Raw genomic sequence first — 24,700 nt, forward strand, 5'->3', positions numbered from 1 at the left:
AATCGGAGCTGTAGCTGCCAGCCTACACCAGGGCCACAGCAACTTGGGATCCGAGCCGCGTCTGCAACCTACACCACAGCTCATGGCAACGCCGGATCGTTAACCCACTGAGCAAGGGCAGGGTCCGAACCCGCAACCTCATGGTTCCTAGTCGGATTCGTTAACCACTGCGCCACGACGGGAACTCCCAAATTTTAAGTTTTGATAAAAGGAGTTCCTCATATCTTTGCTACCTCCCCACAACTCCCCATCCTCAAGTCATGGGCTCATTAAAACCAGCAGGGAAGCCCCCAAGAGCTCACTTATTGCATGGCAAATGTAACATGGGTGCAGTGAATTTGATTGAATAGATACTTAATTAGTTCTAACTATGCATTTTTTTTTTAAAGTACTGTACCTACAGCATATGGAAGATCCCAGGCTACAGCTCTAATCAGAGCTGCAGCTGTTGGCCTATGCCACAGCCACACTGGATCTTTAACCAACTGAGCAAGGCCTGGGATCAAACCCACATCCTCATGGATACTAGTTGGGTTCGTAATCCACTGAGCCACAATGGGAACTCTCTAACTATGCAATTTTAATCAGTTCTACTTTGTTTTTTTTCTTACTAAATTTTGATCTAATATGCGTAGTCTCATTTCTCCATCTCAAATAATGAGGTGTTTCTTAAAGCTTTTGTAATTTACTTTAAGGATGAACCAACTTTAAGACAACCTTTTAAGCAGGTCTTTTTCTTCCTGTCAAAGATGCCTCTGTCCACTCCATTTCTGCCTGTCTCTTAAGTTGCTTTCTCAGCACCACAGATGGAGTCTAAGATCCTGACTTTGTTTGTTTGTTTGTTTTTGTCTTTTTGCTATTTCTTGGGATGCTCCCGCGGCATATGGAGGTTCCCAGGCTAGGGGTCGAATCGGAGCTGTAGCCCCCGGCCTACGCCAGAGCCACAGCAACACCGGATCGTTAACCCACTGAGCAAGGTCAGGGACCGAACCTGCAACCTCATGGTTCCTAGTCGGATTCGTTAACCACTGCGCCACCACGAGAACTCCCTAACTTTGAATTTTAACAAAGCATTACCTAAGGTACAACTCTGAATAACTGTATATATACTCTTGACTACCTAATAAAATCCATTCAGAAATCAGGACACAGAAGTGGGGTGTTGCTATGAAAAGTCACTAGTATATGAAGCAATGAGCTAGGGGTCTGTTGGAGATGGTAGGAACCTGCCATGAGAGGATGGAGAGAGGTGGTCCCTGTGAGGCAAAGAAGCAACACACGGTAACACTGTTGCCTCCAGTATCTTAGAAGATAGATGTTGGACCTAGTGAACTTGTAGCTCTAGCAGAGAGCTTGGAAAACAGGATGTGAATAGCATGAACTGATTATTGTGAGCTGTCTGTGACAACGTATGATAAGAAACAAGTGACCTCAGAAAAAACTGTGTGTAAGGAAGAAGAAAAAGGAATGGAAAAGGTCAAGAATGGAGATGAGGCAAATGCTCCCCATTGTCAGATAGCAAAAGAACAAAGAGAGAAAGACACTGAGCTAAAAATTCCTGTTACAACTCAGCCTTGGTAAGAATGAATAAAGAATATGGTTACCACATCCATTGTTAAAACCAACAGATTAAGATATCTTACAGTAAAATCAAATTAATGTGGTACTACTCAAAATATCCTTTCAGTGGGATAAAATAACTCAGAGAAAAAAGAATAGAGATGTTTTTCCCATGAAAAATCTGGTAGGCTCTCCCCAAAAGTCTGATAGGCTCATATTGTCACCATCTAAAAAGGAACGAGAAGGACAGAGAGAGAGAGAAAAGATCAAAGACAAATAAAAGGAAAAAAAAAAACAAAAAACTACAGACATAGCAATTAGTCTATAGAACTCAGTAGAAGCTATTTTAAAAGGAGCTGTTTTCATGAGGGTTATGCTATCAAAAGGACTATTTTTCAGTACTTAACACAACTCTTCAAATCCGAACACTCTATAAGTAGTAAGAGATCATATAAGGGTGCTCAGCCCCAAAGGCATGATTCTCGATACCCACATTATAGGTGGTCCCAGAGGGTAACCAAATCAGGGGATCCCCTGAGGTTGGAGTCTGGGGCCCAGAGAACAGCGTGGCTTTCTCCCATGAAGCAGGACCAAAGTCTAATACGAAATGAATCTTACCTCAGACTCTACCACAAAACTACATTCATCAAAACAGTATGGTACTGGGACAAAAACAGAAATAAAGATCAATGGAACAGGATAGAAAGCCCAGAAATAAACCTAAGCACCCATGGACAACTAATCTTTGACAAAGAAGGCAAGAACATACAGTGGAAGAAAGACAATCTCTCCAATAAGTGGTACTGGGAAAACTGATCAGCTACAGGTAAAAGAATGAAATGAGAACATTCTCTAAAATCATACACAAAAATAAACTCGAAATGGGTTAAAGACAAAAATATAAGGCCAGGTACTATAAAACTGGCAGAACACTTCTTGACATAAATCACAACAACATCTTGTTTGATTCACTTCCTAGAATAATGACAATAAAGACAAAAATAAATCAGTGGGACCTAATTAAACTCAAAAGCTTTTATATAGCAAAGGAAATCATTAAAAAAAATAAAGACAACCCACAGAATGGGAGGAAATCTTGCAAACAATGCAACCAACAAGAGCTTAATCTCTAAAATATACGAACAACTCATACATCTCAACAGCAAAAAACCAAACAACCCAAGTGAAAAATGGGCAGAAGACCTAAATAGACATTTCTCCCAAGAAGACATATAGATGGCCAACAGGCACATGAAGAAATACTCAACATCACTAATTATTAGCGAAATGTAAATCAAAACTACAATGAGGTGCCACCTCACAATTCAGAACGGTCATAATTAATAAGTCGACAAATAACAAATGCTGAAGAGGATGTGGAGAAAAGGGCACCCTCCTACATTGTTGGTGGAAATGTAATTTTATACAATCACTATGGAAAACAGTGTGGCAGTACCTCAGAAAACTAAATATAGAACTACCATATGATCCAGAAATCCCACTCCTGGGCATATACCCAGACAAAATTTCATTCAAAAAGAGACGTGCACCCCTATGTTCATAGCAGCATTATTCATAATAACCAAGACGTGGAAACAACACAAACGTCTATCAACAGATGAATGGATAAAGAAGATGTAGTACATATACATAATGGAATACTACTCAGCCACAAAAGGACAAAATAATGCCATTTGTGGCAATATGGATAGAACTAGAGATTCTCATACTAAGTGAAGTAAGACAGAAAGAGAAAGACAAATACCATACGATATCACTTATATTTGAAATCTAAAATATGGAACAAAACTATTTACAAAACAGAAACAAATCATGGACATGGAGGGCAGATTTATGTTTGCCAAGAGGTAGGGAGAAGAGAAGGGAATGGATGGGGAATTTGAGGCTGGTAGATACAAAGTATTAAATTTAGAATGGATAAGTAATGGTGCCCTACTGTACAGCACAAAGAACTGTGTACAGTCTCTTGGGTTAGAACATGATGAAAGACAGTATGAAAAAAAAGAATGTGCATATTCTGGATCACTTTTCTGTATAGCAGAATTTGAAGGAACATTGTAAATCAACAAAGTTTAATCAAAAAATTTAAAAAAAAGAAATGCATCTCATTCCAGTATATGGGACCTCAAAATTGCTTCAAGATTTGGGAATAGTTTTAGATTAAGAATGGGGTGATGTCCTTCCCTTTCCAAATGATCAACAGTAGCCATAACCAAATCTGATATAGAAGTAACTGCACAAACTATTGTATTTAGAATGGATAAGCAATGAGGTCCTACTGTGTAGCATAGGGAACTATATCCAGTCTCTTGGGATAGACCATGATGGAAGATAATCTAAGAAAGGGAATGTAGATGTATGTATGACTGGGTCACTTTGCTGTATAGCAGAAATTGGCACGACATTGTAAATCAACCATGCTTTAAAAAATTCAACTAAAATACCAGCAAATAAAGAAAAATAATCAAGTAAAGGAAAAAAAAAAGAAAGAAAGAAATGGCTACACAACACTCCCTGTTATAGGTTAAACTGTGTTCCCCTAAAATTCACATGTTGAAATACTAATGCCCTGTACCCTAAAACGTGACATGATTTGAAGATGAGGTCTTTAGGGTGGCCCTAATCCAATATGACTCCTAGGGAATTTAGAGACAGAAATGCACACAGGGAGATGCCACATGAAGATGAAAGCAGACTGGGGTGTTGCTTACATAAGCCAAGGAACACCCAAGATAGTCAGCAAACCACCAGAAGCCAGGTGAAGCATGAATTCATTCTCTGTCAGAAAGAACCAACCACATGGATATCTTGATTTAGAGTTACAGCTCCAGAATTGTGAGACAATGAATTTCTGTTGTTCAGTCCACACAGTTTACGATACTTTGTCATGGCAGCTGGAAAACTAATACATTCACTAATGAGAAAACTATTATGTGCCATGTGGCCACTGGCTAGGCGGAACATTCTGGTTGTCTCCCTTGAGAAGGACGTAAGTGCATTTTCCATTCCTTGGGGAGAATAATTTTTCATACCCAGGAATGACTAGAAAAGCAAACTAAGATGATGTTTGTAAAATATATCTGACTCTTCTCTTCTTGGATGCAAAGGGGGGTTACAAGTGTCTGATCCCTCTGTGGTTAGGTGGGGCCAGGCCACTAGTTATGGGTTACAAGGAGAAGTGATGTGTGCTACTTTCATGATGTGGCACTCAAAGGCCCAGGTGAGACCCTCCTTCCCTCTGCCACTGTGACTGGCAATGCCTTACCCTGCAGCCGCCTCACCATTTCTATTCCAAATCGAGGACAATCCAGAACAGAGCCCAAGCCACAGCATAATGGACAACACACAAGAAAGCAAGAAAGGACCCTGATGGATTTGAGAGTTGAGGTTGCTTCAATGTTGCAGAACTAGTTTGTCCACCCTGACAGATCCCGTTCATGAATCAAAAATAAAAATCTTAAGGAATATAGTTTATTTAGGAAGCCTTCCTTGGGGAGTCTATTTAGATGAATTCCTGCCTTTTATTCCTTTCGAGTGGTCAAAAACTCCCAGAGGAAGTGAAACCTAGTGCACAAGTAATTTTTAAGAGTTTTTAAGAATTCCTCTAACTCTGTGAACCCTCAGCTGTGCAGTTTCTCCCTGGAACAAGCAATGAAGTGGGTGGAATACAACAGCTCCTCTCCCTCCCTGATCAATGTTCCAAACCTACTTGGTTACCAGTTTGTTTCTGATGTCACATCTCCCAACTTTTGAAAACTACTCCTTCTGTTGTCTCTATATTTTTCACAGGCTTTCTTTAATTATAAAAGGAACCAAAGACTTCTTCCTTTTTTTTTTTTTTTTTTTTTTTTTTTGTCTTTTTGCTATTTCTTTGGGCCGCTCCCGCGGCACATGGAGGTTCCCAGGCTAGGGGTCAAATTGGAGCCGCAGTCACTGGCCTACCCCAGAGCCACAGCAACGCGGGATCCGAGCCGCGTCTGCAACCTACACCACAGCTCACGGCAACGCTGGATCATTAACCCACTGAGCAAGGGCAGGGTCCAAACCCGCAACCTCATGGTTCCTAGTCGGAGTCGTTAACCACTGCGCCACGACGGGAACTCCCCCTTTTTTTTTTAATTTTCTTTTTGGTAAATAAAATGACTGCACATTTCCAGCATATGTCAAATTCCATTTCCAGAGCACGTAACACAAGCACAACATTTTCAAGCAAGGAGGGACATTAGAGATAATCCAGGCAAATTCTTTTCGATTATCAAAGCTAGGACATAAAGACATTATTTAACTGGTGCAAAATCATACTATTAGTTAGCAGCTAAGCTAGTCTGTATTCAAGTTGAGGTCCCGATTCCCAGTCTTGCGGTAGTTATACAAAAACACACATGAACTGAGTATGTACTGATCCAAAATTACAGAGTTCAGTGACACTCTGTGTAGGACATGATATGGCCAACCTTCCTTCCTTAGAATCCTCCAATGATCTTTATTACCTGCTGGCTGAACTCTGAACTCCTTAGCAACAGAAACAAGGTGTGTCACGGTGGTTGCTTCCTAACCCACCAGTTCATCACTTTCCAACACTCTTGTCCCAAGGATCGCTTGCTCGAAAGGTTGCTCTACCTTCTGCTCTGACTTATTTACAGGGCTTCCAAAGCACTGCAATTTGTGCCTACTCATGCAGCTGGCTCTTTAAAATAGGAACATTTTCCTGTGATATCTGTGTGAGTGGCTCCTGGGTAATCTGGGTAGTCCTTCTTCCAGGTTCTACATGATATCAAGGGAAGATTTAATATCTTCCTCCTTCAAAATACTTCTGATATAATGTTACTATATATTTAGTGCAGCTGTGTTTTATTGAAGGGTGCCAATGATATTCCCCTCACTCTGTCTGGGCAAACTCCTCTGGTTTAGTTCATAAATTTCCCAATCTCAATCGCTAGTCTGGCTCTTTCTCAAGAATTTCCCAATCTTTTGTGCAATTGCCTCTTCAACGGTGATGACTTCAAAGTGAATTGTCTCTATAGGCTCAAAATTGAATCCATAGCCTCAACCTTTACCAAATTTGCTCCTCCTCCTGGATTTCCTATCTCAATGACTGAGTGAATTATATCATATACATAGTTGCCTCAATTGAGAAAATAAGATATTTTTGTCTGTTCTTTAAATATATTGATAAATAGTTATCAAGCAACCACTATGTCCAAATATTCTGCTAGACATTGGGAACACAATTATGAACAAAGCATGTATGGGTTCAGACCATTTACAGATTATATAGCCCAGTGGTAAGATAAATGGGTAAATCAAAAATTATTACACTATGGAAAATGGTGTGGTGGTTCCTTAGAAAATTAAAAATAGAGCTACCGTGTGACACAGCAATCCTACTCCTGGGCAAATATCTGGAGAAAACTGTAATTCAAAAAGATACAAGCACTCCAAATGTTCACTGCAGCACTATTTACAATAATCAAGACATGGAAGGAAACTAAATGCCCATAGACAGATAGATGGACAGATATATGGTATATACAAACAATGAATATTACTAGTCCATAAAAAATGAAACAATGTCATTAGAAGCAACATGTATGGACCTAGAGATTATCACATTAAATGAAGTAAGCCAGAGAAAGACAAATATCACACAATGTCACTTATATGTGAAATCTAAAATATGACACAAATGAATTTATTTACAGAACAAAAATAGATCTACAGATATAGAAAACAAACTTATGGTTACCAGAAGGGACAGGAGAGGGGTAAGGGATAAATTAGGAGACTGGTATTAACATATACATACTAATGTATACAAAAAGATAACCAATAAGGATCTACTGTGCAGCACAGGGAACTATATTCAATATTTTGTAATAACTTATAAGGGAAAAAAAATCTGAGAAAGAGCATATATACATATACATAACTAAATCACTTTGCTGTATACATGAAACTAACACAACATTGTAGATCTACTATGCTTCAACAAAAAAATTATTAAAAATTATGGTAAATATTAAAAAGGGAACAGAAGCCCTGTGGTAATAAATAATGGTAATGTATTGGGAAGGAAATAGTATCTAGTATCTAGTTTAGAGGAGATTGTAAAAGAAGTTCTCGCTGAGGACATGACATAAGCTTCCTCTGAATTTGTCCAACACTTGGTCCAGCCTGTATTTTACCTGTATTACCTTCAGTGTCCTAACTTGTCTCCTGCCTCAAATCTCTTCAATTCATCTGCTACCTGAGTGGTGTGAGGGTGACTTTGAAAAGTGTTCATCAATCCATCTTCTACCTATGTTGCTATCAGAATCATGTTCCTAAATTTAGGTCTAATTATATTACTTCTCAGTCCAAGGCCCTTCAAGAGCTTTGGAAAAGCATCATCCAAAAATAAAAGGACTTAAAGGATGTGACCTCCCTCTGTCTCAAGCCACTTCCTGCCTGGAAGTCTCTGCCCTATTTTACTGAATAGCAATTCTGCTAAACTTTTACATACCCTTGCCTATGCCTGCAAAGTCCTCCACATCCTTTCCCTAGCCTGACTCCTAATCAGCTTTCAAGAGTCACCTCAAGGGGAACTGGATTTCTACCAACCATCCATCCTCTAACTATCTAGTGAATTTACAACTTTCTTATAGGCTTGTTACTCTCAGAGCGTGCTGCCAGCACAGTCTCTAACACATGTCATTGTTGTCATTGTATATGTTCTATTAGACTAAGAGCAGGGCAGTTTTATTTTTGTATTCCTATTTGTTTACTTTCTTTTTCTTTTTCTTTTTTGCTTTTTAGGGCCACACCTGCCACATATGGAAGTTCCCAGGCTTTGTATTGAATTGGAGCTACAGCTGCCAGCCTATGCCATAGCCACAGCAACACGGGATCTGAGCCACATCTGTGATCTACACCCCAGCTCATGGCAACACTGTATCCTTAACCCACTAAGAGAGGGCAGGGATTGAATCCACATCCTCATCAATACTTGTCAGATTCATTACCCCTGAGCCACAATGGGAACTCCTGTATTCCAATTTCTAATGCCGGGTACAGTGTCTGCCCTACAGAAGAGACATGGTGTTGAATGAATGACAATGAAATGATGAGAGATAAGGTATATATGGTTTTCAGATATGCTAGAATCATGCTCGTTAATCTTATATCTATAGCACTTACCACGAAACACTCAAAAGAATGTGTTCTGAATGAACATTCATGGCAACTTAACACTATAAAGTTAATGTAGAGATAAGCCTAACAAAAATCACAAATAATTAATTGTAAACATATGCGGCTCTGAAATTCAGAGAGCTAAAATTAGAAACTAGAAAACATACATATACACCATTTTTACCAATTTATCCTTTCCTTTAGTCCTTTATTTTTTTATTTACTTTTTCTGGGTTGCTGAATCTTGTATTCTAACAACTGGACACACTCCATTTGAAATGATAAAGTCCATCTGTGCCTATAATAACACATAGTTAAGAAAGAATATATAATATTTTCATTATCAATGTCTTTAGGTAACTGACAAGAAAATTGTTTTTTTGCTAGACAAATTATATTTTTGTGAATTTCCATAAATTGAGCCTACTTAAAATGAAGACTGTCTGTCTAATTTCATTTCCATTGGTAAATGACTTCTTAATGCTCAAAGAATCAGTTCCTCTTTTCTGTTTATTGCTAGTAGAGGATTCAGTCCCTTCACATTATGTAAGACCAAGGCAATCCTTATTTCCTGTTTTCCAGATATCTTAATGCTTCTGCCAAGCTACTCATCCCTCTGTTTTTAATTAGTTTGTACATAGTACTGTCTCTATTTCAGGATGTTCATTTTAATTTTAGTCAATTTTGCTATTTCCTGCTAATCTAACATTCAGTACACAATGTAAAAATTATAATATATCAAATGATGTTCACAATTCAATTAACATATGGGACTAATTTTATTCTCAAATTCCTTGCTTCAGAGTGATAATATTTTACTTCAAACCACATTTTAAAAACTTAAAGACCGGTAATGCTGAATTTAAGTAATTCTCTCCATAACATTCACTTAATAGATTAGTATAATAAAAAGCTCAAATTAAGATGTGGTGATCCTTTTTAGTGTGAATTCTTAGATTTGTGAATCTAAGTTTTGATCTAATTTCTATCATTTTAAAAAATGCATTTGCATTTAGTTGTACATTAAAAACACTCTCTTCAATCACCACATGTGAAGGAACTAAATTAAATTGTCTGATTATAATTTGTAACAAGAGCTCATTTGTCAAGTCAAATCCAGTATTTGGGGCCTAAAAAAGATAGGAGGGTGAAAGAAAGGATTTCCGTGAAAACTGTATAAATGGCTAATTTTGTCATATCTGGTGACATGACAGAATTCAGATTAAAGTATAATCTTTTCACATGGATGGAAGTCTGGAGATCAAACAGTTTCAGACATTAATATGTGTTATATAGCAAAATACGTAACAAATATAGTAAAATATGTAACAAATTTATATATATATATGTAAAACATATACGAGGGATTCTCAAACACTGTCCATCTATGAGACTGCATAATTACCAGTAAACAGCATCAGATGATATTTCAAGTTGCCTGGTTAATCAACTATATCCAAAATGTACATTGAAACCAACCTATGGAGTTCCTATAAGACCTTTCTTTAAACTTTATTTTTTTATAATTGTTTATTTAATCAGAGTTTTATTTTCCTCTCCTGATTTTAATAGGGGCTTCTTAATAGCTTAATCTTAAATAATACATTAGCCCAAATGAAGTGGTTAGATACTTAGGTTTCGGTCATTTAATCCTAATGAAATTTACCTAATGTTAAGTTCACATTTTGTTTGATGCCAAGTAAAAGGGATGTGAATTTATAAAGTTAAAATTCACTGTTAGCAAGGACAACCTAGTCGTCACTTGTTTTGCAAAATACAGGACATACCAAATTAGTATTCTCATTGAAGTACCTGAGAAATATTTTATGGGTGATATTACAGTCATTCCTCATAAATTACTTGAAAAGTAGGCATTCCAAATGAGACAAAAAATTTATCTAACCTATGTAATCAGAGGTGGCTCAATAAATAATATGGTAAATAACATTTATAGAAGCCCGGAAGGAACATATTTCCATTTTGGAGCTGGGTGTGATGCCATTTCTCATACATCAAAGAAATCTGTGCAATGGTAAACTCAAGCTAATCATCTTTTCTGTGGAATAGTTAATGAAATTGCATAATTTTGCCATAAGATGATTGAGAGGTATCTTTCTCTCTTTGGAAAAGAAAGACAAGGAAAAAAAAAACTACCAATTAATGTATTCAGGACATCTCGACGAAGGTGACCATGTAAATTGTTTCTCTAAGGCCCAAGGGAAAATAAGTAGTATGTGTTCTGAGATGAGAGAGAAGGCCTGGGTCCTTCACGCCATGCCGAGTTTTACAGAGCTGCAGACAGAGGTGGTGGAGGTAGAGGTGGAGGTGATGGTGGTGGTGACAGCAGATGATGATAATGTTTTAAGTTACCATGTACATGAGCATATTTACTCCACATGCTCGTTTTGATTCAATGCCTTTACAATGTATTGTATCCACAGAGCAATTAGACCAGTAGATGTTAGCTCATTTTCTGGATGAAAAAATTATGACTGCTAGTGGTCATAATCCCATTACAGCGACATGCACTCAGTCGTGGAGTTGGGATCTTTCTGATGACAACGGTCACTCCCTCAACCACCACAACAACCTGTCTTTCATTTTGGCGAGTGTGAAATTCTGCAGGACTATAAAGTTTCTAGTTCCATGAAATTCCAAGCAAATTTAATTATAACCTTTTGCTTTGACAGATGTACAGCTTTAAGAAGACAAAGTACAATAAATTTCACCTCTGTGGGCTGCTATTGGTTAAATTAGAGGTTGAAGCCCTTTTAGAGGTCTTCCAGAGTTCATATTCAGAAGTAATTTCTACTCCATCATAAATAAACTAACCTCCTTAACAGTCCTGCCGCATACGCGGTAAAGTGGAAAGGTTAGAGAGCTGTACAGGTTTGAAGTATTACTACTTCGTGCATTGTACATAATAAATCTAATTTATGTAAGGCAGGCTTGGCAGCAGAAAATGCAGAGGTATATTTCTGTTGGCTGAAACTACCATTTTTCGTCAGAAAAGCAATTCTGAAATGTTTATTTCCTGCACATTTATAAGGCTGTTTGGAAAACCCACCACTCAAAGGTGGACCTTGCAATTATTTAAATATTTCTGAGACTAAATTTATAACCTCCATCACAATACAGGGCTCATGGTCCTAATGAAAATTAAGATTTCATAATTCATTAAACAAAAATGAGTGTACCTATTTTAAATGATAGTCACAAGTTTGGGTATAAAAAAAAAATTCCCTTTTTACCTTATCTGGTAGTGTTTTGACAGCCTCAGGACAAATCAGATCTTAAAGAGTTCTTGGTGGGAGGTAATTGTAGCACAGTAAAATTAAATGCAGCTCTCTAGAGTCAGACAGAAATGGGTTGGAACACAACCTTGCCTCTTTCTAGCTTTGTGACTTTTGGCAAGTCATAAAAACTGTTTCGTCTGCCTCTTCATTTGTAAATGTGTAATGTTATCCAGAACTCTAGAAGATGAGCTTCCTGAGGGGCAAAATTCATTTGTTCTGTTTCCAGGGAAGGGGCCTCACCACTAGCACTGTAGCCATACAAGGAGGTATTCAAAACCTGAGCTGAATAATTATCACTGGCCTTCCAGAACTGTTTTCTAGATTAAAAATGAATAAAAGTATCTAGTATAAGATGTGGCAAAAAAAAAAAAAAAGTAAATGGATGTTAAGATTCTTTTTCCAGTGGTTAATTAAAGATAGGCTTTGAATATTTTAGTTCAAATCATTTATCTTGTGTTACAGCAAGCAATGAGAAACTACTTATCACATGGGGAAAAGCTACCAACAAAGTTAACGAAAAGAAAAAGTACACGTACTTTCCAGTTCAGCATATTAGTATAAGACGAACCAAACCCTAAGTTTGGAAAATTCATAAGGTTAGAGATGCAGGATCACCATTTTGACCAGTGATGACAGATTAGTACCAATCAATATAACCTGGGGAGTGGGGAGAAGCTAATACTGACATTCCTGGATTATGGATTCCATGCATTTTACAAAGATAACTTCTAAGTAAAGCATGAAATACACACCTGAACTACAGAACCACAGGGTTTGGCAGCCATGGTGGTGAGCAGTACTCTCTAAAAGACTAAAATCACGTGCATATTTCATATATAAATGATTTGTCTGCTCAAGTAGTTCAAAAGATATTTATTACTCTCTGCTATGGTGAGAGAGTATTATATATTTTTATGTTCTTCCATAAATTTTAACAAAGAACCTTAAGAACTCTAAGTATGCAATCAATGTAGAAGGAAAATAGGGGAAAATGCAGGACATTATTATTTAGATAAATGTAGATTTAGTACTAGATAAAGATTATAAATTTTCACATTTGAATCATTTATTTTTGGGTGGAAAGATTGGGTTTTATTTTGTAGTTTAGTGAAGTGTTCTAAGCTAATAAAATATTCTGTTTAACATTCTAAGATAGTTTTGTAACTCTTTAAAAGTCATTCTAGAACTTTGGCTATAAAGTTTTATTCATCCCAGATATTTTTATTAAAATTAATATTAAAATTAACCTGAGAAAGTAGTGAAGTAATGTTTATTGTAAACTGGACTTCCATTACATTCTGGGTTTCTTTTTAAAAGTGTTTCAATTCTCCTTCTCTAATATAACTTCTGCTGAAAATCCTTATAGAACAAAAAGGTTATTCAGACCTTTTACCAGCAGTAGCTCTATAATTTGGTAAATTTTGTCACCATGTATAATCAATAATGAGATATTTTTTTAAAGTTCAGCCTCTGTTGGAACAATTCACATTTCTTCAAAACTAGGCTTTCCTGAATACTGATTGGAACTCCAGTTATCCTCAAATTAAAGCAAGAGCACACCATAGCCAAACTGTGAAGCAGGTTAAATAAAACTTCTGTGTGCTCAGATTTCACACTGTACACACTATACACTCATTCATTGATTCAACATTTCTTGAACAATTTCTGAGTGGCAGTCAGTGTGTAAGATTCAAAAAAGACACATTTATTGAATATGAGACTTGGTGTCTGGTGGGGAATTCTGCATAGTTTCTAAGTTTCATAATAAATGCATGATGGAGGAAAATGTATTATGGGAGCACTGTTCACTCAAATAAGAGTTGGTGCTCAATGTTTCTGTGCTTCAACTGTATTGAAGAAGGATTTAACAAGATAAAAACAAAGGAAAAAGGTATTTATTGCAGGCAAAGAAAACACACTTTTAAAAGCATGGAAGAGTGGAATAACATGATGCCATCCAAGGTACAAGAAATTTGATCTATTTTGGAGAGGGAAGGAAGATTTTAGGAGACAGCTAGAAGTCAGAAAATAACAAGCCTTGTGTCCTTTTTCTGAGAGTTAATCAGGGTGACAAAATTGAGTTGAGGTTTCAAAATAACCATTCTGTTACGAGTGTAGAAGTAGATTTAAAGGGCTAAATAGGGTCATGTGTGCAGTTGAGCATGTTGTACACTGTACAACTCCAAGGGTCATCACTCTTCTACACTGCACTGTGAATGGCTCTCCTTGGAGTTGTGTAAATTACTCTTCTGGTGCCAGGAGAGAAACCGGTATCAATCCTCAATGATATTTCTGCCTTTCAACTCTGGTACCATCATTTCTTTGCCTTTAGACCTGCATCAAACATTCTATTCATCATGCTTCATTCATACTAATAAACGACCAAAATAATTTAAAAAAAAAAAGCTCCCACAATTTCTACATGAGCAAGCAAGGAGTAGCAAAGAAATTTAGCTCTACTTCTAAAATTTCAGGCATGTGTGAGACAAAGGAGATTATGTTGAATCAATAATCAACCTACTGAATATTGCTGGAAAGCAAATTTTAGAGAAATGAGAATTGTTGTAATAGAGGCACTGAAATCCATTCACCTTTCATTCCATCTCCTTTAAGTCAATGCTATAATAATATGGACACACTTTCCATCACCCAGGAAACTTCCTAAAAGGAAAATTTCCTATGTCTACCTAAAACTTGTCAATCAGAATCACTTGTGCTCCCTAGGGGATACCGAATGGACATTCACAGGATGTTCACTGAATGCTAATCCATGGGAAAGACTGCCTTAAAACAGCTCCCAAGTAGAAGTGACCATTCTACTCTGTACAGACTATAATCCAGTTATGACTTAAAATTTATGGTTTGCCTAGATTGTGAAATTTCCATCAAATGAAGAACAGAATTACAAAACTCTTTTCTGAGATACATTAATAAAGAAGATAGAGGTTTTAGTACCTTGGACTATACGTCACTATTTAAAAACCAACAGGAAACCCACCATATGAAATTAATTCATCTACCCTAGTAGAAACTATTCTATGTAACAATTATTTAACAGTTTTATATTCAGAAGACTCATTACTTTACTTCTAAATCAATCTGAATTGCATGAAATTACTTTCTTGTAATTTTCAATCAAAATCTTACTGCACATGTGCTGTATCCATTTGTCCAAATAGCTTTCTTATAGGGCTAAAAAGAATAAAAAAATCTCACACTTCCCTCTGTATCCAACATTTTTTGATGATTTAAGAAAAGACACATTTTAGGAGTTAACGAACCTGATTAGTTTCCACAAAGATGCAGGCTCAATCCCTGGCCTTGCTAAATGGGTTAAGGAGCCAGCGTTGCTGTGAGCTGAGGTGTAGGTCGCAGACATGGCTCAGATCTAGTGTTGCTGTGGCTGTGGCAGAGGCTGGTGGCAACAGCTCCAATTCAACCCTAGCCTGGGAAACTCCATATGCCACGGGTGCAGCCCTAAAATGACTAAATAAACAAACAAATAAATATTTTTTTAAAAGAAAACACACATTTTCCCCCAAATTGTTTCTAAACATTCTGATCTTCTGGGTGAGGGTATCAACTTATAATACTTCTCTTGAATTCTGGCATTCAGAATTGAATGCAACACCACAGGTGTCCCCGCAGAACAGATTTTGTTGAATTAATCCCTTTGCTTTGTTGTCATGACTACCGCTGATAACAAACTATTAGAAAAGCCTTAGACCAGTACTCAATCCAAATCTTCAAGACTTATTTTTTTGTTTCTTCATTTGTTTATGAGCAAATACATAGTCACTTTCCATACTGGAACTTTATTAAAATCTTACGTGCAAAATTTAATTTCCTCCCCTTCGGTTTAAGCTTATTCACTGAATATTTTAACTGGAGTTTAATGAGAATACATTCTATATCCTTATTGTGTCATTCACACATTAGCTACATATCATTAACTACCTTTTAATGCCAAAATGTAAATGTGCACTCTTTGGCCTATATTAATTGTTGGAAAAAAAAAATCTTTAAAAAAGGATGTTGCTTTAGGAGGTTTTACAATTCTTATTTTATTCTTTGATTCTACCCTCCAAAAACTATATAACTGTGTATGCAAATATGACAACCCTTTTGTTATATATGAAAGAATGAAAAGATGAACACACTATCTATAGTCCTAACTCCAAACCTTTAAAATAAAAATACAAAGAATGTTTTCATCTTTTAAGCTGCTAAAATAACCACTAGATAATCATTAAATGCTAAAATAACCACTATATAATGTATAGAAAGTAACACTTTTAGAAGACATTGTAGCGAAGAATAATAACATCACTTTTCAATTTTACAGTTTTTGGACATGAAGTTGATTTTAAGTTGATCTGGTGACCCATTACAGGGCTGCTTTTCTTTTTCTTTCTTTCTTTTCTTTATTTTTGGCTACAGCATGCAGTGGCATGATATGAGATCTCAGCTCCCAGACCAGGGATTGAACCCAGGGTGTAGCACTGAAGGCATTGAATCCTAACCACTAGACCACCAGGGAACTCCAGGGATTATTTTCTAAAATATAATTTTAAAAAAATTTAAGGCTAGTTAACAAAGCCAATCTATTTGGAATAAAATATTTAATGTAATAAATTTTGTATTTTAAATATCTCCAAAGAGATAATGATTTGTTTTTAACTGAAGTATAGTTGATGTTTTAGGTGGCCAGCACTGTGATTCAATTATGCATGGACATATATAACTTTTTTTTAAATTCTTTTCCTTATAGTTTATTATAAGATCTTGAATGTACTTCCCTGTGGTATCCAGTAGGACCTTGTTGGTTACATATTTTATATATAGCAGTGTGTGTCTGTTAATCCCAAATTTCCAATTTATCCTTCCACTAATTTCCCCTTTGATAACTATAAATTTGTCTTTTATGTCTGTGAGTCTGTTTCTGTTTCTTTGTTTTTAATATAGGGCATGCTTATGACTAAGGCATTTATTTTAATGTATTTAGTGATATTTCTTAATATAGTGGTCATAGATGAGCTTGTTCCAAATGATATCAAAGTAGATATTACTTGTATACATATTTATCAATGTTCTCTCTTTGAAGAGCAAATAAAATGCATCTTGCTTTCCTCCTTGAAAAACTAATCTTGTCCATTTCTTTCCATATTCTCTAATTCTCATACTCTAATTTTTCCATATTCTGTAAATTTCCATATGACCAAAAAGATGAAAGTAAATTTAGCTAAACACATAACTATGAATGAGAAAAATATATATACATTATGAAAAAAGTATTAAGACTATTTCTAAGCAATCATCTATCAATTATAAATTTTGAATCAAATATAGCATTCAAGGCCAGCATGACTCCTTTCTCTCCTCCCCCTTTTTCCTTTCTTCTCATGACATGGACTTTTCAAGTAAAGGAATGATCATGTCTCATGTGGCACAGAGATTTGAAATTCATATAAGGACTTTAATAGAAACTATGACACATGATCTGACCAGGCTTTTCACTATTTTTTGCCATTTATTTGGCTTAAAACCAATGGAACAAACTGAACTTGGCATTGCTATTTCTGTTCAAAAAGAAGAAAAATATATAATTTTACTATTTCTTATGTTTTGGTCTTGGTACTGTGGCATTTGTTTATGGAAAAAGACAGGAGAGGGAAATGCATTAGTTTAACTTCACATGATAAATAATCATATCAAACTGAAATTTCCTTAAAAAGTATTTGCTCTTTTTTTCTTCTGATTACAATGCAGACTGTTCCTAATTTAGCACAGCCTTGAACAAGGAATTATATTAATATCTTCTTTCAACATTATAGATTTAAATGCATGAGAATATTTTTTGGACATTGTGCACTGTACTTGGCTGCATGTTTAAGATATTTTATAATACAAAAAGGGAAATGCTTCAACTATTTGATATTTAATGTAACATAGCTTTTCATTGTTCTAGGTAGGCAATTTGTATAATATGTACAATTTCACTCTGGGAAAACTGATCACTTCTTATACTGCATCTAATTAAAATTTTCACGACCACCAGTGCCTAAAATGGTGAAAAGAGAATTTCCTCTCAACATTGGGAAGTGAGCATTCCTATTTTTTCTTTTAGTATTGGCAGAAATTCGCTCCAGATAAAAATAGGTAGTATCTTAAAGTAGCTAATAATATCCATAAAGCACTTATCAAGAAGAAAATAAAATTGTCCTCAGATTAGATTTCACAAGTGTACTTGGTACACTGGAATATTTTTCAAAAACCATACAAAGGCCTAAAAATACAATAAATATGCATCATATTGCCATGTTTTTGAAGAACTGAGAACTGTCAAACCCCCAAATTATAATGTTCAGAATCAAAGAACTTGTATGTATGTTTCTAACCTTCTTAATATGGCTGCAATGTTATGTCCTGATCTTGTTTCATGAAATGGTTTTTTTCTCTATTTACTCATCCTTTGTCCCTTGGATCTCTCTTATATCATGTTTGATAGACAATTTTTCACTCCCCTGCTTCCAATCCTTTGAAAACTAGGGCTTTTACATCTGTTTGCACTTCTTTATCTTCCTGAATGATCATATTGGTTTACTTTTGAAATTTCTTTTCCATCTGTTTGTTTCACCCACAATCTCCATCTGAGAGTTTTTTTTTTCCCCCCTCCCTGACTTTTTCTTTTAATTGCTCTTTTAAGTGTGCATCACTGAAACAATGTAAACAATTTTCTGTAGTCTTGGGATTGAAATGATTTGAAAAGAAAAGAACATGCTTATAAAATTCTAAAATGGAAATATTTACAGAAATCCGAGTGTGAACTGTTACCCCAAGTACTTAACCATCGGGCCACAAAATTCAGCAAAGCAAAGTTTGTTTTTATGGTTTTTTCTTTCTTTCTTGTTTTTTTTTTTTTTTTGCTTTTTAGGGCTGCACCCATGGCATATGGAAGTTTCCAGGCTAGGAGTCGAATCAGAGCTAGAGCTGCCAGACTATGCCACAGCCACAGCATCACAGGATCTGAGCTGTGTCTGTGACCTACACCACAACTCACAGCAAAGCCAGATCCCCTACCCACTGCGTGAGGTCAGGTATCGAACCCACATCCTCTTGGGTACTAGTCAGATTTGTATCCGCTGCACCGCAAAGGGAACTCCCAAAGCAAACTATTTTGATTCAAGTTCGATAACCTATGGATTTCCAATAAGAACAAGCTTTAACTTGTAATGCTCAGAGTTTTCCAGGAATTGGCCATTGCATAAGGTACCATCACAAAAGCAAAGAGGAAACAAAATAAAACAAAAAACCCTGCCTATCATTTGAAAAATCAAATGTGACAAGAAGTTTCATTTTTGTGATGTCTAAGATAATTACAGTTCACTAATATCTCTGATGTTGTGCCAAGGTTTTGCCTTGCAATTACTGCCACTAGTGCCTGGGATTTACTTAACTTTATACAATGGGTAAATTTTATACAAAATGGGACAATCACTTAATACGATGATAGAACTATCCTGCAATCTTCATCCTTCAATGTAAAGTTTTATAAAAAATCAGTAGCTTTGAGAACATTATAAGCCCATGTGAGGAATGCTATTAAAAAACTTCTTAGTGTGTCCCCTCGTAGGGAAGCACAGAAAAATTCCTATGCCATAAATAAGTTTGTAAATGCATTAGTAATATACATTTTTACATATAACCTGGTATATGTATAACTACGAAGAAATTAAATAAGCTTCATTCTAAGTTTCTATCAGTTGTACCAAGAAGATACTAAACCCTATATCTTGGTACTTTTCTGTTAGTATACCAAACCAGATGCCTATATTCAACATAAAAGATCAACCATTCCCCACAACTATTTCCTATTTCTGTTGCCCTAATTCACCCCTTCTAGTTTAATGACCTTCCAACTGTCAATGGGAACTGTCTCACCTCACTTTCACCTCATGCTGTATCTGATGGTTTGCTCTAGTCAGTATATCTAGGCTTAGATTTCTGTCTCCTATGAAAATCTAATGATATTCAACACAATCTTTTCTCATAAGTTTTATTTAGAAGTAGAGTAAAAATTTAAAAGTCCACCCCTAAACTTTCCTTTTAGAGTATGACAATTAATAAAGAACAAGATTTTACTCTATGTTAGAAATAGCATAAAATCCCCTGAGCATGCGATAAAAATGATCTCCCTCTGTCAAGTACGGCAATTCAAAGATCAAATGGATGGATTTCCAGTTAGAATATCTTTCTTCTTTTATTTCAGCAAGTGGAAGACAAAACTTCAGAGCTGCAAGATTAGTTTCCAAAGGTCTGTATTCACTTTATAGGAATTCACATGCAAAAATACTTTCAGGGAGCTCCTGCTGTGGCTCAACTGTAATGAACCTGACAAGCATCCATGAGGACATGGGTTCAATCCCTGGCCCCGCTCAGTGGGTTAAGGATCCAGCATTTCTGTGAGCTGGGGTATAGGTCGCAGACTCAGCTCAGATCTGGCGGTGCTGTGGCTGTGGTGTAGGCTGGCGGCTACAGCTCTGTTTTGACCCCTAGCCTGGGAACTTCCATATGCCACAGGTGCGGCCCTAAAAAAACAAAAAACAAAAAAACTGCACTAATTAATTCAGTTTCTAAATGTGTACACCAAGATATCTTTTTAAAAACCTAGAACATAATAACAGCTGCAAATGCAAAAAAAAATAAAGGTTCAAAAATGTCTAGGAATTAAAGTGGTATTGTTATATTTATCCCTCTCTAAGTATGCCTTTATACATTTAGTAAATTTAATTGTTGCTTAAGCTATTTACAGCTTTGCAGGTAAAGAGCTGTCATCCTTAGTTGCTTACTTCACTTCTTTGTTTTGTTTCATATTATGCACCAGAAGCTCTGATTTGGCAAAAACAAGCACAAGGCAATGTGTGTGTCATGTGAACGATGTTCACAGTCCTCAAGATAAGAGGGTCATTCAATACGTAGTAAAAAGCATGTCTACTAATCTATAAACATGGGTGAAAAACGCATAAATGCCAGTGGCAATTTTCCCTTTTATTTGGTGGCCTTGTTTGATTCCTGTTCATCGATGTCATTTTAGAGAGACCAAGGCCTTTAGTGACTTCATCAAAGTCACTCTGTTCACCAGAAACACACTCTGTACAATCACTCCTGGACAAAGCCAGACTATCCCAGGCTGCTCTTCTGACACTGGAATGCTTAAATGTGGAAAAAGTGCATTTTTTGGAGTTCCCGTGTGGCTCAGCTATAACTAATCTGACTAGTATTCATGAAGACATGAGTCTGATCCCTGGTCTTGCTCGGTGGGTTAAGGATCCAGCGTTGCCATGAGATGTGGCCTAGGCCAGCAGCTGCAGCTCTAATTCAACCCTTAGCCTGGGAACTTCCATATGTCACAGAGGCGGCCCTAAAAAGATTTCAAAAAAAAAAAAAAAAAAGTGCATTCTTTTCCTCCTAGAGTTTTGGGACATGATTCTACTGTGAGTAATACTTCACAATAAAATGACTGTGATTTCCAAAACTGTTGTTTGGCAGACTCAAAGATGGAACTTAAAAAGCTGAAAACATATATGCTTGAAGAAGCATCCTCCTAGTCTCCTATATGACATGTTGAAACCCATCAGTAAATATTTATTCTCTTCCACTTGCATGGCAAAGAGATTATGCCATAATCTCAACAGTTCTCAACCAGATGAAATTTTGCCTCCCAAGGAACACTTGAAAATGTCTGGAAGCATTTTTCATGATCACAACTGGAGGGCAGGGAGTTGGCCACTGGCATCTACAGGGGGAGACCAGAGATGCTGGAGAAGTAGAAAACACTGGGTTTAGTTATTCACAAGAAACACCATTTTCCCTTCTGTGAACAGAAACAAAGAAAAATGTCTCTACAATCTTTTATTACTATGGATGTTGTGGACATTTCCAAAAAATATCTCTACCAAGGACAAATTTTCTAAGACTGCCTTGTAAAGCTTCTTGATGAAAATTAAAGGCACAACACTAAACTCTAAACTAAACACTAAACTAAATAAAAAGCTAGTTCACAGAATGAGGAGGAGGAAGATAAGACTACCCAACAGTGTAAATCCAACTAACGGGTAATTAAAACACCTAGAGAAGAATTTAATGGACAAGAGGGTACAAAATACTCAACTTTGTTTTATTTCATATGATGTACCAGGAAGTGCTGATTTAACAAAAATGAGCATAAGGCAGTGCAAATATGGGGTGATGGCCCAGTTCCCAAGATAAAAGGGTCATTCGATAAGTATTAAACAAGCTGGTCCTTTCCTGCCATTATCATTCATAATAACAAGGCCACTCCTAAGATGTGTAGGGCCCAGGCAAATATTTGGTGTGTGGGTCTGTCCATATAAACAAAATTCAAGCAAATTTCACAGCACAAAATTAAAAAAACCTTTCTGTGGAGTGTGGCTAAAAAAATGAAATTATTATTGGACCAATTTCTAAACCAGTGGCAACAGTTATTAGATTAACACATGGAAAAGTGAAAAAGGAGAGGGCAATGCAAATAAAAAAACATTACATTGGTTAGTAGAGTCAAAATGACAATCTACAGATTCAATGCAATCCCTATCAAATTACTAATGGCATTTTTCACAGAATTGGAACAAAATATTTTAAAATTTGCATGGAAACGCAAAAGACCCCAAATAACCAAGCAATCCTGAGAAAGAAAAATGGAGCTGGAGGAATCAGACTCCCTTACTTCAGACTTTAATACAGAGCTACACTCATCAGAACAGTATGGTACTAGCACAGAAACAGAAATATAGCTCAATGGAACAGGATAGAAAGCCCAGAAATAAACCCACGCACCTATGGTTAACTAATCTACAACAAAGGAGGCAAGAATTTACAATGGAGAAAGGAGAGTTTCTGCAATAAATGGTGCTGGGAAAATTGGGCAGCTATATGTAAAAGAATGAAATTAGTACACTCTTTAACACCATACACAAAAAAATAACTTCAGAATGGATTAAGACCTAAATATAAACCAGATACTATAAAAGTCTTAGAGGATAACATAGGCAGAACACTCTCTGACATAAACCACAGCAAAATCTTCTCAGATCCACCTCGTAGAGTAATGAAAATAAAAACAAAAATAAATAAATGGGACCTAATTAAACTTAAAAGTTTTTGCATGGCAAAGGAAACCATAAACAAAATGAAAAGACAACCCACAGACTGGGAGGAAATATTTGCAAATGGAGTGACTGACACAGGATTAATCCCTAAAACATATAAACAACACATGCAGCTCAGTAACAAAAAATAAAACAACCCAATCAAAAAATAGGCAGAAAATCTAAATAGGCATTCTCCATAAAATACATACAGAGGGGCAAAAACCACAACATCACTAATTATTAGAGAAATGCAAATCAAAACTACTATAAGGTGCCAACCTTATACCAGCCAGAATGGACACCATCAAAAAATCTACAAGCAGGAGCTCCCACTGTGGTGCAATAGGATCGATGGCATCTTGGGAGCACAGGGACGTGGGGTCCAGCGTTGCCACAGCTGCTGCTTAGCTTGCAACTGCAGCTTGGATCTGATCCCTGGCCCAGGAGCTCCATTTACCACAGGGTGGCCAAAAATGGAGGAAAAAAAAAGTCTACAAGCAATAAATGCTGCAGAGTGTGCAAAGAAGAGGGAACCTTTTACACCATTTGTGGGAATGTAAATCGTTGCAATCACTATGGAAAACAGTATGGAATTTCCTTAAGAACTACCATATGATCCAGCAATCCCACTCCTGGACATCTATCCAGAGAAAATCATAATTCAAAAAGATACATGCACCCCAATGTTTACTGCAGCACTTTTTACAATAGTTAAGACATTGAAGCAACCTAAACGTCCATCATCAAAGAACTGGATAAAGAAGATGTGGTACATATGTACAATGGAACATTATTCAGCCACAATAAAAAATGAAATAATGCCATTTGCTGCAACATGGATGGACCTAGAAACTAACATACTAAGTGAAATTAGTCAGAGAGTGAAAGACAAACATGATATAAGTTATATGTGGAATCTAAAAAAAAAAAAAGATACAAAGGAACTTATTTGCAGAACAGAAGGAGCTCACAGACTTTGAAAACAAATTTATGCTTATCAAAGGGGGTAAGTTGTGGGGTGTGAACTGGGGGTTTGGGATTGCATAGGCCCACTGTGTATATGGAATGACTAGTCAACAGGGACCTGCTGTATAGCATGGGGAACTCAACCCAATATTCTGTGATGAGTCTATATGGGAAAAGAATCTTTAAAAGACTGGATGTGTGTACATGTATAACTGAATCACTTTGTTGCACAGCAGAAATTATCACAAAATTGTAAATCAACTGTAAAAGAACTTTAAAAATGAGAAAAAACCCACTATGTTTGCCAAAAAAAAAAAAAAAAGTAACATGGGAAGTCAGCTTCATCTAGGGCATGAATTACCCTTGGTAATACATTAGGCATTTGGGTGATGTAGTAACAGACTCCCAATCTGCTCACATTAATCCCTTGGAATAAATTACAAGGTAATCAGTATGGTAGTCTTTCTAAAATATATGGAGTTAATTTTTTTTTTATTTTTATTTTATTTTTTTAAT

General features: G+C 36.3%; 1 protein-coding gene and 1 long non-coding RNA gene across 2 annotated transcripts in view; both read right to left on the reverse strand.

Annotated features, from left to right (window-relative positions):
- Positions 1-24,700, reverse strand: part of PDE3A (phosphodiesterase 3A) — a gene marked incomplete at its 5' end in the record, with an annotated part of 324,361 nt that overhangs the window by 97,458 nt on the left and 202,203 nt on the right.
- On the reverse strand, positions 16,110-24,150 carry LOC146403386 (uncharacterized). The gene is made up of 2 exons (XR_014803772.1): positions 20,661-24,150; positions 16,110-18,983 (listed from the first exon to the last, which is right to left on the reverse strand). It is a non-coding gene; the product is annotated as an uncharacterized LOC146403386 (long non-coding RNA).

This window comes from Sus scrofa, chromosome 5 (genome assembly GCF_054392235.1).
Source record: "Sus scrofa isolate SSC_HxYL_T2T_F1_AM1 chromosome 5, Sscrofa_HxYL_maternal_Yorkshire_Landrace_v2.0, whole genome shotgun sequence".
Taxonomy (NCBI): Eukaryota; Metazoa; Chordata; class Mammalia; order Artiodactyla; family Suidae; genus Sus; species Sus scrofa.